This window comes from Acanthochromis polyacanthus, chromosome 2 (assembly GCF_021347895.1).
Source record: "Acanthochromis polyacanthus isolate Apoly-LR-REF ecotype Palm Island chromosome 2, KAUST_Apoly_ChrSc, whole genome shotgun sequence".
NCBI lineage: Eukaryota > Metazoa > Chordata > Actinopteri > Pomacentridae > Acanthochromis > Acanthochromis polyacanthus.
Window position 1 is genome coordinate 48,484,441 of NC_067114.1, and position 15,861 is coordinate 48,500,301.

The 15,861-nt window shown below is 42.1% G+C and overlaps 1 long non-coding RNA gene across 1 annotated transcript; it reads left to right on the forward strand.

Annotated features, from left to right (window-relative positions):
* Positions 1-350: 350 nt before the first annotated feature.
* LOC127531547 (uncharacterized) lies at positions 351-13,399 on the forward strand. Its single transcript, XR_007938681.1, has 3 exons — positions 351-5,219; positions 5,251-5,343; positions 5,375-13,399. It is a non-coding gene; the product is annotated as an uncharacterized LOC127531547 (long non-coding RNA).
* The last annotated feature ends 2,462 nt before the right edge of the window (positions 13,400-15,861 follow it).

Below are 15,861 nucleotides of genomic sequence, written 5' to 3' on the forward strand. Positions count from 1 at the left end.
CACAGAGCAGGTGCATTTATACGGAGACTTGATTACACACAGGTGGATTCTATTTATCATCATCAGTCATTTAGGACAACATTGGATCATTCAGAGATCCTCACTGAACTTCTGGAGTGAGTTTGCTGCACTGAAAGTAAAGGGGCCCAATAATATTGCACGCCCCACTTTTCAGTTTTGATTTGTTAAAAAAGGTTAAAATATCCAATAATTTCGTTCCACTTCACGATTGTGTCCCAATTGTTGTTGATTCTTGACAAAAAATTAAAATTTTATATCTTTATGTTTGAAGCCTGAAATGTGGCGAAAGGTTGAAAAGTTCAAGGGGGCCGAATACTTTCACAAGGAACTGTACATATGTTTTGATATTGAAATATAATGATTAAGATTCACCATTTTTTTTTTAAATTCACTCTTCATCTTTTTATATGTCATACGATCTTTCAGACTTTAAGTATATTAATAAGATTTGTTTACAGGATGGTTGGAGCTTCAGCACTCTAACTCGAGACCTGTCATGAGGAACAGGGATGTACTTGGAGGGGCGGGAAGGGGACCAAAGGGTAGAATTTGTTCAGAGGGGTTTCTTAGTTTTGGAAAGGGGAAAGCCGTTAGTTTGGGTTTTGGTGTTTGGTTATGCACTTTTCACAGACAAAGGTAATCAATGTTAATTGGTTCAGGAGTTATAATACAGAAAAATATACTAAATTAGATTGTCATTGGTCATAATATGATCAAAATTTCTTCTTGGAATGTTAATGGTTTGGGCTCATATATAAAAAGGCGAAAAGTTCTAAACTATCTTAAGCAAAGGGGTTCAGATGTGATCATGCTTAAAGAGACACATCTTTTGGAAAAAGAAACACCTAGAATTCATGACAGATGGATTAAATGTGCTTATCATAATAATTTTACTCAAAAAAGCGGGGTGTTTCCATATTGTTCTCAAAAAAGACCAATATTATAGTGGAAAAAGAATATAGAGATAAAGAGGGAAGAATTCTTATACTTTTAGTGAATCTGGCAGACAAAATGTAATCCTAGGCAACCTGTATGCTCCTAACACAGAAGACCCAGACTTCTTTCTACAACTAAAAAAGATTATATTAGATTTTGGTAATTTCCCAGTGATTCTAGGAGGGGATTATAACCAAATTCTTGACGTGTTCCTAGACTGATCTGGCCAGGGTATTACCAGACCGTCCAAGACGCAGGAAGCTATGAAAACACTTTGCAAAGACACAGGGCTACATGATGTCTGGAGATTGTTAAATCCAGATACCAGAGACTACACGTTCTTTTCACACAGACATTCAGTTCATTCTCGTATTGATTATTATCTGATTTCACATGCCCTGATTGAAAATACGGTCACCTGCAGTATAGACACAACAGCCATGACAGACCGTGCTCCTGTTGACCTAGTGTTACCTCTGGTGAGACTCAAGAAAGATCGAAAGGATGGCAAATGAATACAAGTGTATTACAGAATGAGAATAAAACATTAAAACATTCTTTGAAATAAATAATGGAATATTGTATGGGATGTTTTCAAAGCCTACATACGGGTGTCTTCATACAACAAACAGCTTTAATAAAGAAACAGGACAGGATAAAATTGACTCAATATGAGGAAGACATTAAAAGATAGAAAGTAAATTTAGGCAAAATCCAAATAACACCTGCCTGGCCAACCTAATGAAAATTAAATACAAACTAAATAATATATACACAAAAAAAGCAGAATATTCTCTTCATAGACAAAAATGGTAGGAATCTGGTGAAAAAGCAAGCCAGCTATTAGTCAGTCAGCTGAACGCTAGAGAAGCTGCTCACCAAATAGGAGCAATTAGAAATAAAACTGGAGCACTGGTTACTAACCACAAAGAAATGAACCCGGTATTTAAACAGGTCTATGAAGAACTCTACAGGGCAGAGGGTGAACCAGACCTAAGTACAGCAAAAACATTCTTTGAACATTTAAATCTCCCTAAATTGTCAGAAGAAGATATGAAATACCTGGAACACCCAATAACACTTGAAGAGGTGAATAAAATAATACAACCCTTACCCTCAGGAAAAAGCCCAGGTACAGATGGGATTCCAAATGAATTTTACAAGTTTGCAGACGATCTTAGCTCTGAATTACTAAAAACATTTAGCTCAGCCATTAATAAGGCACAGCTTCCATTTTCTATGACAGAATCAATAATCACACTTATACTGAAAAAAGGAAAAGACCTCCTGGAGTGTGGAAGTTATCGGCCAATCAGTCTACTATGCTGGGATGAAAAGCTGTGGACAAAAATCTTTGCACTTAGAATGAATAATGTAATAACTTTGTGAAGGGCAGGACCTCCTCAGATAGTTTCAGACGCTTACTTCATTTAATGTGGAAGGTCAAAGACTGGGACACTCCACTCTACTTTGTCCCTAGATGCAAACCAGGCATTTGATCGGGTTAGCTGGAGTTACCTCAGCTTTGCCTTACAAGAATTTGGTTTTGGTTTAGGATTCCAGAACATTATCAAGCTCATTTACAATCAGCCTAAATCTGAGGTAACAACTAATGGTCTGAGGTCAGACTCCTTTGCAGTGAGGGACAAACCAGGGAGACCCACTCTCACCCCTCTTGTTTATCATAGAACCCCTTGCAAAAGCTGTAAGATCAAACAAATCAATCACAGGAATAACAATGGGGGGGCAAGAAAACAAATGATCAACTTTTGCAGACGATATATTGGTCATGATATCAGATCCTCAGAAATCAATACCTACAATTTTAGAAACTATCAGCTCGTTCTCTTCTATATCAGCATATATGATCAACTGGAACAAGTCTGAAGTGATGCCACGCTCTAGAAGTTGTTAGAAAAGCAGTTTCCTTAAATGGAAATTCGAATGGGTAGCTAAAAACCTAAAATACCTTGGAATATGTTTGAATCCGGGACTAGAGAACATAATATTTGATCATTTCAACCCAGTCTGGGCTAAAATAGAAATCTTACTCAAGAGTTGGGATAAATTACAGTTATCATTATGGGGAAGAATACAAGCTATAAAAATGGTGGTAACCCCAAAATTGAATTGTCTCTTAAACATGATACCTATAAATATACCAACGGCTCTTTTTAAAACCATAGACAAAATGTTCAATCAATTTATCTGGGCTGGGAAAAGGGCGAGGATGAAAATAACAAGGCGACAAGCTAAAGTAGAATACGGGGGTCTGAGTCTTCCTAATATGAAGCTCTACCAAGAATCATTTATAGCGGCTCAAATAACATCATTACTCTCATTCAGAAAGGACAGACCTGTGTGGGTGGACCTAGAAGAAGAATTAATTGCTCCATTTAAAGCAGCAGATTACCTGAGTCATAGTTCAAAATCTCAAGATGAAAATCCAATAATTTCATTGGCACCGCATACATAAGAAGGAAGGCATGTTTCCTTACAGGTTCATCATCTATATGGAATAACCCCTGATTAAAAATAGGGGGAAAGGTGTTGTTCTGGAGAGAATGGCATACCAAAGGAATCAATCATATTCAATGTCTTTACCACAACAAAACCTTTAAATCATTTGAAGAGTTAAAAGAAACATATAACATACACAATAAAGACTCCTGGAAATATTTACAACTCAGGGATTGCACAGATGCAGCTAAACCAGCCCCCTTTGGATTAGCCTGCAACATCCTGGACTTCGCTTTCCATGCCTGACAATCTGCTTTAATGTGCCCACGTCTCTGACAATAGTGACAAATCTGATCACAATCACATGCAGCAGCACCTTTAAACTCCAGCCGTCTTGTAGTATTAGACCGATCAAAGCCCTCGCTCCGCGCGTCTCTTTGCCTACCAGAACCAATATACTGGCCAGAACCCATATTGTGAAAATAGTCTTTATGAGTTAGTTCGTACTCGTCTGCCAATACCGCTGCATCCGACACCTTCATAGCCTTTTGTTCGTTAATATAAGTTGCAATCTTCTCCGGTTAACAGTTTTTTAATTCCTCCATCAAAATCAATTCCCGTAACTGGTCAAACTTTTTAACATTCTGCGCAGCGCACCACCGGTCAAACAATGCAGCTTTATCTCGTCCAAATTCCACATAATTCTGTCTCTCAGTTTTCCTACCACGGCGAAATTTTTGCCAGTACACTTCTGGCACAAGCTCATGCGCGCTTTCCACTGCACTCTTGACTTTATCATAGTTTAAACCATCCTCAGGTGAAAGTGAGGCATAAGCTTCTTGCGCCCTGCCTGTCAATACACACTGCAAAAGCAACGGCCACAGATTCTTCGGCCAACTGAGTGTCGTTGCCACACACTCAAATAAAACAAAATACTTATCCACGTCTCTCTCTGTAAACGGGGGAATTAAACGAATACACTTACTAACATCAAAATCTGACTGTACCGGACAGCTGCTCGGCTGACTGACCACCTACGTTGCCTCACGTCTCGCCGCTGCTTCCATTTCTAATGTACACAGTTCAAAATCGATCTCTAAACGACGCATAGCCAGCTTCAACTCCATCTTACGCACCTCAGCATCGGGTGCTCCAGCCCCGGCCTCAGCGGTCAACGCCACAACAGGGGGTAAAATGCTTTTCTCAGCCAACGCGGAATGAATTTGATGTTTGATATTTGCCTTTTTATCCTGCTTTACCACAGGTATTCCAAACGCACAGCAATAGACATCAGATTATTTTTAGTACTATCATCAAGCTTCTCAAACGTGGGATCAGCCACAAAATCCTATACACTGAACTCCGTCCTTGACCAAATACGCAAAAAGTACAGTACGGGAAAACACACGGTGAAATAAAGTGCCCAGCCCAGCCATGTGGGCTGCACCCCAACAGCCACAGAGTCAGTGTGAGGAGAGAGAGAGCCCCTGCCCCCAATGCCCAGGCAGCCCGTACTGTCCAGCTCAACAGCGGAAGCCAGCTTTTATCCTCGAGAACCGGAAGTCAAGCTGGACCCTTAACCGTCCTTGGTCACCTCCTGTTGTCAGCTCTTTAAAGACAAGACAAACATTAGGATCACCACACTGGCAACAGGATGGGGGTCGTCACACCTGGACAGGTAACAGTCCATCACAGGTTCACTTGGACAGGTAACAGCCTATCACAGGTTGACTTGGACAGGTAACAGTCCATCACAGGTTGACTTGGACAGGTAACAGTCCATCACAGGTTGACTTGGACAGGTAACAGTCCATCACAGGTTCACCTGGACAGGTAACAGTCCATCACAGGTTGACTTGGACAGGTAACAGTCCATCACAGGTTGACTTGGACAGGTAACAGTCCATCACAGGTTGACTTGGACAGGTAACAGTCCATCACAGGTTCACCTGGACAGGTAACAGTCCATCACAGGTTGACTTGGACAGGTAACAGTCCATCACAGGTTGACTTGGACAGGTAACAGTCCATCACAGGTTCACTTGGACAGGTAACAGTCTGTCAGATGACCAGATTCACATTCACACCTACAGACAGTTTAGAACCAGCAGGTAGCCTCAGCAGGTCTTTGGAGAACCTGGTGAGAACCCAGCAGGAGAACATGGAACCTCCACTCAGAAAGATTCTGTTTCTAACAAACGACGCTGACAAGAATTCCTGAAGCTGCTCAGTGTTCCTGATTGATTAGAAGACCTGGAACAGTTTGTTCTCTGATAACTCCATCCTGTCTCCACGGAAACAGGCTCTGATTTATGGTTTCCTTGATGTTCCTGACACTGCGTCACGTTTTTATCTGCTTTTCTTTCTGAGACAAAGAGTCTGTGGCGAGTGAAGGTCGGAGACTTTTTATCCAGCAGCTAAAAATATGAAGGATGAGGAAGAACCGACAGGAACCAGAAGATTAGAGCCAAGAGTCTGCTCAGCAACGACCAGAACACAAACATCTCACAGCAGAACCACACTGGGATGTTCCTGTGACCAGATGGTTATTGATCAGTCTGGTTATTGATCAGATGGTTATTGATCAGTCTGGTTATTGATCAGTCTGGTTATTGATCAGATGGTTATTGATCAGTCTGGTTATTGATCAGTCTGGTTATTGATCAGATGGTTATTGATCAATCTGGTTGTTGATCAGTCTGGTTATTGATCAGATGGTCATTGATCAGTCTGGTTATTGATCAGTCTGGTTATTGATCAGATGGTTATTGATCAGTCTGGTTATTGATCAGTCTGGTTATTGATCAGATGGTTATTGATCAGTCTGGTTACTGATCAGATGCTTATTGATCAATCTGGTTGTTGATCAGTCTGGTTATTGATCAGATGTTGTTGATCAGTCTGGTTATTGATCAGATGTTAGTGATCAATCTGGTTATTGATCAGATGGTCATTGATCAGATGGTTATTGATCAGTCTGGTTATTGATCAGATGTTATTGATCAATCTGTTATTGATCAGATGGTCATTGATCAGTCTGGTTATTGATCAGTTTGGTTATTGATCAGATGGTTATTGATCAGTCTGGTTATTCATCAGTCTGGTTACGGATCAGTCTGATTACTGATCAGTCTGATTACTGATCAGTCTGGTTATTGATCCATCTGGTTACTGATCAATCTGGTTATTGATCAGTCTGGTTATTGATCCATCTGGTTACTGATCAGTCTGATTACTGATCAGTCTGGTTATTGATCCATCTGGTTACTGATAAATCTGGTTACTGATCAGTCTGATTACTGATCAGTCTGGTTATTGATTCATCTGGTTACTGATCAATCTGGTTATTGATCAGTCTGGTTATTGATCCATCTGGTTACTGATCAGTCTGATTACTGATCAGTCTGGTTATTGATTCATCTGGTTACTGATAAATCTGGTTATTGATCAGTCTGGTTACTGATCAGTCTGATTACTGATCAGATGGTTATTGATCAGTCTGGTTACTGATCAGTCTGGTTATTGATCAGTCTGGTTATTGATCAGATGGTTATTGATCCATCTGGTTACTGATCAGTCTGATTACTGATCAGATGGTTATTGATCAGTCTGGTTGTTGATCAGATGTTATTGATCCATCTTGTTATTGATCAGTCTGGTTATTGATCAGATTCTTACTGATAAGTCTGATTATTGATCAGATGGTTATTGATCAATCTGGTTATTGATGAGATGGTCATTGATCAGTCTGGTTACTGATCAGTCTGGTTATTGATCAGTCTGGTTATTGATCAGTCTGGTTGTTGATCAGATGTTATTGATCCATCTTGTTATTGATCAGTCTGGTTATTGATCAGATTCTTACTGATAAGTCTGATTATTGATCAGATGGTTATTGATCAATCTGGTTATTGATGAGATGGTCATTGATCAGTCTGGTTACTGATCAGTCTGGTTATTGATCAGTCTGGTTATTGATCAGTCTGGTTATTGATCAGATGGTCATTGATCAGTCTGGTTATTGATCAGATGGTTATTGATCCAGATGGTTATTGATCAGTCTGGTTACTGATCAATCTGGTTATTGATCAGTCTGGTTACTGATCAGTCTGGTTACTTCTGTTAAAGAATGTCCTGCCAGATCTTGTCCTAGAATCTGTTCTACCTGAACTACACCTGTGTGACAGGAAGTGAGGCTGGGTTTCAGAACAGATCCGTCTGATCTGAGATTGACTGAACGTCGTGCTGAAGAACTTCTCATGAAGATGAAGTCAGATGTTAGCAGACACACATCAGAAACCTTCAGCTCTAACATGAAGAATCAAATCTTTTCCTTTCATTGAGTTCTTTGGACAGATTTAAACTTCTGTTCTTTGGAATATTTCCTGCTGACAAAGCACATCATCTGATGGTCGTTTTTCATTTTCTGCACTTTACTCAACTTAAAATGAGTTTGTCATTTTCCTAATTCACTGTTTTTGTTTCACTTTTATTCCTTTTTGTTCTGAATGTTTTCATGTCGATAAACACGGTGAGTTATTTCCACCAACTAGAGAACCACATCTAAGATTCTTTCTCCAGATTTTTATGATTGGTGACACTAAGGATTTGATGAGATGGAGATTTTTCTGTCCAGGCATCATTGACAGACGGCGAGGCGTTCACTGACCCACTGCAAATGTTTACAGCAGCGCTGCATCCACTGTAATCAAACGTTAGAGATGAAGAGCTGCCTGTTTACTTTAACCTGCATTTAGCTCAAACAGCTGCAGCACTTTTCTCTTGGTCTGACTCACAGTTTCCTTCAGGTGTTTAGACTTCAGCAGGTCCAGACTGTGTGAAGGTCAGTGAAGGTAACACAGTCAGCAGCTGGATTAAATGTTCTTTCTTCCTGTGAGTCTCTCAGTGTTGACCAGCAGCAGGCTGTTGTTTTATTTCAGGTCATTTTCAGGTTTATTGTGAACAAATTCAAGCTCCCAGCTGCTGTTTGACAGAAATGATCAGAGAACTTCAGGTCCAGTCCGCTGATCTTTTTCAGTGTCACAAGTTTTGGGGTCTGCATTGTGTGGACACATAAATGACTCCATAAATATATTTTATTATTAATTATTGCTGTTGCCACTGGGTGTGTCTTTGTCTGAGCTTCCTGCTGTGAACTTTGGCTTTACCTGATAGTAGAGGTCAGGGTTGGGTTCAGGGCCGGAATGTCGGGTCCAGGATAAACTTCCTGGATGTATTTTTCAGAAATGCAAGAGTTTGAACTGAATTCCAGGAAATATTGAGATCTAATTCCAGGTTTTTGTGTTTGTGTCAGGAGCTATTGACTCCCTTTGTTTGGGATAATGATGCAGTCTGAATGTTAGTCGTTTCGTTTGTTCTTTTTGGTTGTTCTCAACCTCTCGCTACACTTTGTTCAGTCACTGCTTTCATTGGACGTTTAAAGGGCTCTTAAAGCAGTTTAACACGTGTAGAATGGCAGCAGATTATCCTGCAGACGGTCTAACAGCAGCTTTCTCTAACGGGTTCCTGGTTTTACTGGTGCATAAACTTTAACAGGAGCCAGTTTGAGCAGCAGTGAGTCACAGTGTTTGTTCTCTGCTGGAGGTTTGACTCATTAAATCATTCAGGATCAAAAACAAGCCTGGAAATAATTTGATTCTCTGATGTTTCTGTCAGACCTGGAGCTTAGCGATGATCACACTGAGCAGTATGAATGAAGATCGCTGACTTTTCACATTCTCTTTCTGATCTGGAGCTTTCCTGACTGTAATTTTCCACCATCAGCTGCCTCTGGTGTTTACAGCAGCAGGTAGGGATACATGTAATTACTGTAATAACACGGGGAACTGTGTGTGTTTGGCAGGATGTCACAGAATTCTGGAAATTAAATTATAATTCTAGTAAGTCATCATTATCTAGTGAAGAAGGCACTGAGCCAAAAGTTCTAACATTCCCAGCTTCACCTCCAGCCCAGCAGTAGAACATCCAGAGTTAGGGAGGGTCTAAGAGGAACCCTGCAACAGAGTGGTTACCTGTCCAGGTGAAGCTTACTGCGAACACCTGCTGAAGGTCTCAGACTGATTCCACAACAGTGACAGAATGGACATCTTTAAATGAGCTGATGGGACGACACTCTCTGACCAGGAAAGCTGGAATAAGAGTTAAAGTTCTTAAACCTGAAGATCAGAATCAGCCCCTCGGACTCCAGTTTATCTGCTGTTGTTGTTCGTCTCGTGTTGTCGAGGCACAGCTGCTCTCAGTCTGACTCCGTCCTGAATGGATTTATAATGTGGTAAAAACAGGCTGCTGAGGGGGAGGGTCTAATGAATTCCAGCTGCCTGAGGCCAAGCACACGAGGATGTTGGATTTCTACACAGCCACAAACAGAAACTGTGACCTGCTGAGTCAAACATGCTCAACGTTTAACTCCCACCTGAGCATCAACAAGTTTCTGTCATCAGAGGAGTTCTTCAGGGTTAGCAAACAGAAACAGACTGACCAGCACGCTGAGCTGCAGCTGTTTAAGGTTTCTCCTTTTGTTTCCTGCTGATGTCAGAATAGATGATCGCTGGTCTGAAACTGGGCTGCACAGTGGAGTAGTGGTTAGCACTTTCGCCTTGCAGCAAGAAGATCGATCCATCCATCCTCTATACACCGCTTTATCCTCACTAGGGTCATGGGGGTGCTGGAGTCTATCCCAGCTGACTCGGGTGAAGGCAGGGGACACCCTGGACAGGTCACCAGTCTGTCACAGGGCTACATATACAGACACACAATCACACTCACATTCACACCTACGGACAATTTAGAGTAACCAATTAACCTCAGCATGTTTTTGGACTGTGGGAGGAAGCCGGAGTACCCGGAGAAAACCCACACATGCACAGGGAGAACATGCAAACTCCATGCAGAAAGATCCCAGGCCGGGATTTGAACCGGGGATCTTCTTGCTGGGGCTGCACAGTGGGGTACTGCTTAGCACTTTCGCCTTGCAACAAGAAGATCCCTGGTTCAAATCCCAGTCTGGGCCTGGGATATTCCCCTGCCTTCACCAGAGTCAGCTGGGATAGGCTCCAGCACCCCCCGCGACCCTAGTGAGGATAAAGTGGTGGATAGAGGATGGATGGATGGTCTGAAACTCTTTTGTTTGTTTTAGCTTTTGTACATTTCAGAGTCTCCTGTTGGTTTTTGCACCACACTGTGATGCAGAAACATGATATTGATTCATTTGCTGGGTTTGAGTTCCTCCTGTTTGGAGGGTTGATGTCAGTCTGAGACTCAGACGTTCTTCTTTGAACAGTTTCTGTCTGTTGGATCAGAAGGAGAAGTTCTGCTGTGGTCAGAAAGTTATTATTTTTATTATTTCTAAAGGTAACACACCAGCATTAGCTTAGAGGGGAGCTGCAGTGCACAGGTCGCATTTCCTTAACGGTGTAGTTAGTTTTGGTTGGAGGTTTGGTGATGTGGCTGACGATGATGATGAGGAGGAGGAGGACAGTGGTGATGAAGACTCTGGGCCCGCTACAGACCATCTGTCAATTTGTCCTGCAGCTCTGTGATTGGTCGTCCTGCTACTCAAATCAAATTTATTTATAAAGCACCTTTAAAACCACCACAGTTGACCAAGGTGCTGTACATAAGCATAAACAACAAGATTAAAAATAAAAATAATAATGATAAAAACATTAACTAGGATAAAAACAGTAAGAAGTAAAAACAGACTGCACAATAAAAACAAAAACAATAAATAGACTAAACAAACTGGACTGCCCCTCCCAGATATATATGCATGCACATGAAAAACAACAAACCTATGTGGTGTGAAATGCCAACGATAAAAGGTGGTTTTAAGAAGGGTTTTAAAGTTAGGCAATGAGGAGGCCTGTCTAATGTGGCAGCTCATTCCAAAGCTTTGGAGCTGCCACAGAAAACGTTTGATCCCCTCTGAGCTTCAGCCTTGTTTTGGGGATCCTCAGGAGCAGCTGATCAGCTGACCTGAGGGATCGGCTCAGAGTATGGTGAGACCATGTAACGATTTAAAAGCAAATGAAAGCATTTTAAACTAGAAAAGCACTCAGAGAGCGCATACCTCCGCCAGGCGATCTGTCTGTCTGTCTGTTAACAGCATAACTCAAAAAGTCACGGACAGATTTTCACCAAAATTTTACAGGATGTCCGGAAGAGCAAAAGTAACAATCGATTAGATTTTGGAGGTGATCCGGATCACCGTCTGGATCCAGGATTTTTTTGAAGGACTCTGTGATTGGTCGTCCTGCAGCTCTGTGATTGGTCGTCCTGAACCTGTGCAGCAGCAGAAGGCGGTAAAATAAACAGAGGAAGCTGAGGTGGGGGTGGGGATCAGAGGGGCCCCAGGTCTGTTCACCTCCAGCTGCAGACGAAGACTAAATGTGAAGCTGTTTCTATTTGAACACATTCACAGGAACCAACAGCTGACTGGAAACAGACAAACTCCTGCAACCCTGAAGACTCCACCTAAAGACTGAGTTCACCTGTTCTAAAATCAGTGTGTAGCACCACCTGGAGACCAGTCAGAGGGAAGATAGATGGAAACCCAGAAACTCAGAGTTCATCTCAGCTTCACCACAGTGAAGTTCAAGGCAGTTTTAGAAAAACTATTCAGACCCTGTGTTTTTGGAAAAGTAGGAAGATCGTAGGTCAGAATACTTTGACACAAGTAAAAATCCTGCTTTCAGAGGTACAAAGTACTATCAGTATACAGTCGAACAGCCAACACCTGAACACGTCCTTATACTGTGTGTGTAGTCTGTGTACTATATGTACAGTGTGTGTACATTATGCAGTAAATGTATCCAGTGCGTCTACATTATGCAGTAAATGTATCCAGTGCGTCTACATTATGCAGTAAATGTATCCAGTGCGTCTACATTATGCAGTAAATGTATCCAGTGCGTGTACATTATGCAGTAAATGTATCCAGTGCGTGTACATTATGCAGTAAATGTATCCAGTGCGTCTACATTATGCAGTAAATGTATCCAGTGCGTGTACATTATGCAGTAAATGTATCCAGTGCGTGTACATTATGCAGTAAATGTATCCAGTGCGTCTACATTATGCAGTACATGTTCCTGCCTCTTCTATCTGAGTTTTTGTCTGTTTGCTCCCTCTGATGAAATCTGTCAGTCAGGCTGAAACGTTTCCACCTCCTGTTGAAATCTGGTTAATTTGTGGTGGTCGTGTTTCTGGTGAAGCAGCGGAGCTCAGAATTCCTGACCCACTTTCCACCACCGCACATTCCCCAACATTCCCAAACATTCCTGAAAGCCATGATTGATATCAGTGGTCAATCTGAGCAGAGACAGATTCAGACTGAAGGTGTTGAGAAGTTCCACAGTGAAACTGGTTCAGGATCCTCATTAAAAGAGGAAGTCACTGAGACGGAACTAAGACCGGGTCCTCTGTACTGGACACCTAGAACCTGCTGTAAAGGACAGGAAGTGGACTAAAGGAAATGTCTTCCAGCCTTGTTTTCAGTTCTAGACCTGTGTTTTGTTTCTTTACTGACGTTTGTTAAGTAATGTACTGATTATTTTAGAGCTTTAAATCACATTTTGGTTCATATTCAGAGGAATGAAGAACATCTAGAACATTGAAGTAAATGCCTTTTACTACTTTTCAGAGTAAATCTTTACATTAAACTAGATTTCTGGAAGTAAAGCATAACAGCAGCTGATCAGATGTTGACTGTTGGTTTCTGGTGGTTTGAACAGTTTCTCCTCATTCTTCTGTCCATTCTCCTGTCTGTTTGTTCTTCTGTCCGTTCTCCTGACCTGTTCTCTAATAAACTCAGGTTCATGTTTGGTGGCTGCAGCTCTGCTCACTTTAACACAAACCTCAAATGTTGTAGCCAGCCTGAGTTGTAAAAATGATTTTGTTTCCTCTGTTCATAATTTCTTCTTTTTGAACACCAATTGAAAATAAAATCAGCTCTCAGATCAGATCCCAAAGTGCTTCTTACATTCTTTTCTAGTGACCCTTGACCTCTCTAATGGAGGTCATCACAAACAAATCAACATGAAGAACCTCAGGACTTCTTAGGTTTTACAGCTGCACTTAAAGACCGATGAGGGAAGCTTTATTGTTCCCTGCAGGCGGAAACTATGAAAGTAAACGTCTTCAGAAAGAGACACTCGAAGAGCTGCAAAATCCAGAAGACAACATGTGAGGTTCAACCAGAAACATAAGAACAGAGAAACGGAGGTCTGTCTGCAGGCTTTTCTTTATGGTGGCCTCACTGCAGTGGATGGTAACGAGCTGCTTTACAGTTTACATTTGAGCTGACTGCCAGGTGATTACCTGCAGGCCAGACAGGTGACAGCAAAGGGGGCGGGACTTCAGGATCTGGTCAAACTCACAGCCTGAATATGAGCAAACTGTTGAAGCTGCAGAGAGAAAAGAGAAAAAGAAAAAGGAGCTTCATCCTGTTTCGCACAGACTTAATCTGCTCTGATGAAGCTCTGCAGGTGTCTCTGCACTGAAGCTGTGATTTGAAGCAGGTCGCCATTTTTCCAGCAGCATTAATGAGCTTTGATCTGAAACATGAAGGCCCTGCAGGCCGTCTGATGAGGTTTGATCCGGAATATGAAGGCCCTGCAGGCCGTCTGATGAGGTTTGATCCGGAACATGAAGACCCTGCAGGCCGTCTGATGAGGTTTGATCCGGAACATGAAGACCCTGCAGGCCGTCTGATGAGGTTTGATCCGGAATATGAAGGCCCTGCAGGCCGTCTGATGAGGTTTGATCCAGAACATGAAGACCCTGCAGGCCGTCTGATGAGGTTTGATCCGGAATATGAAGGCCCTGCAGGCCGTCTGATGAGGTTTGATCCGGAACATGAAGACCCTGCAGGCCGTCTGATGGGAAACAGGATTCTGTGGAACCATTAGGATCTCAGTTCCTGATGTTGGGTTATAACTTTGGAGACTGGGGTTGGGTTTTCAGCTTCAGGAGGTCCTCCAATGGTCTGAAGGAGCTGGTTCAGTGTGTTGCTCAGAGGCTCTCCAGCAGCTGTTTTGGTCTCTATCAGCTCTGTCTGTTTCTAAACAAAAAAGTTCCATCTTCACCAGGTCAGAACCTCAGAGAGTTTAAAACAAAGGAACGTTTCAGTGTGCTGCGTTCAGGACCAGAAGTTTACATTAACATCAGGAATATTAAGAGCAGTGATCTCATCCATCTCCCTCTTTACTGTCTTTGGAGACAAACAGTGTGAAGTTCTGGAAGGCCTCCTCAGCTGCCTCAGTGCTCTTCAGCAACACCACCAGCCTGCTGGCACTGACACTCCTCACAAGAACAGATTCCTCTATTAGAGAAGCTGCTCATCTGTTGACATCAAGTGTTTGGTAAAGACTCAACTATGAAACGGGTTCAACAGATCCAGACTTTCTGTTAGTCAGCTCAATGAAAACCTAAACTTCAGTCAGTCCACGCAGAGCAGAACCTGATCTGGACCAGGTTAGCTCCACAGCATCAGCTACCATGGAGATCTAGCTCCACAGCATCAGTTACCATGAGATCTAGCATGTTAAAGAGAAACATCTTTGCAAATCTGAAAACTCTGACTTTAATCTCCACATACCTGCTGACTCACTGATCTCACTTCAAAGTTCTGCTGTCTGACCCGTTGTTGTTTTTGTTGTTGTCTTGTTGTTGTTGTTGTTGTTTTTTGCTGTTGTTGTTTGTTGTTGTTGTTGGTTTGTTGTTGGCTTGCTTTTGTTGTTGTTGTTGGCTTGTTGGGCTGCTCAGCGGTCTAGTGGTTAGCACTTTGGCCTTGCAGCAAGAAGATCCCGGTTCAAATCCCGGCCTGGGATCTTTCTGCATGGAGTTTGCATGTTCTCCCTGTGCATGCGTGGGTTTTCTCCGGGTACTCCGGCTTCCTCCCACAGTCCAAAAACGTGCTGAGGTTAATTGGTTACTCTAAATTGCCCGTAGGTGTGAATGTCGAGGACCGGGAGACCGCCCGCCATAATAATAAGATTCACAAATCGAAAGAAAAAAACAGCTCTTCTCAAACAAGGACGTAAATTGAAAGGAACAGACGTTTTCATCAATGAACACTTGACGCAATTCGGACATTGCACGGAAAGCTCGACAACTAAAGAAACAAGGCAAGATTCAGCATACATGGTTAACAACTGCAAAATCTTCATCAAACTGAACGGGACGCCAGAGGATGCCAAAGTTTTGGTGGTCAAAAACATTGAGGACCTGGACAAATATTGAGGTAACTGAACTCAACTATCCATAATACTCAACACTACTACTATAGTACGGCCTTTAAGGGACATGGACATGGTGCACACTATTAATATTGAACAAATGGAATTGGATACTGACGAATATCATGAAAACGCTATATATGATGCAGAAAGAGACCCGGACAGTAATTTCCTTGTTTCTGTTACC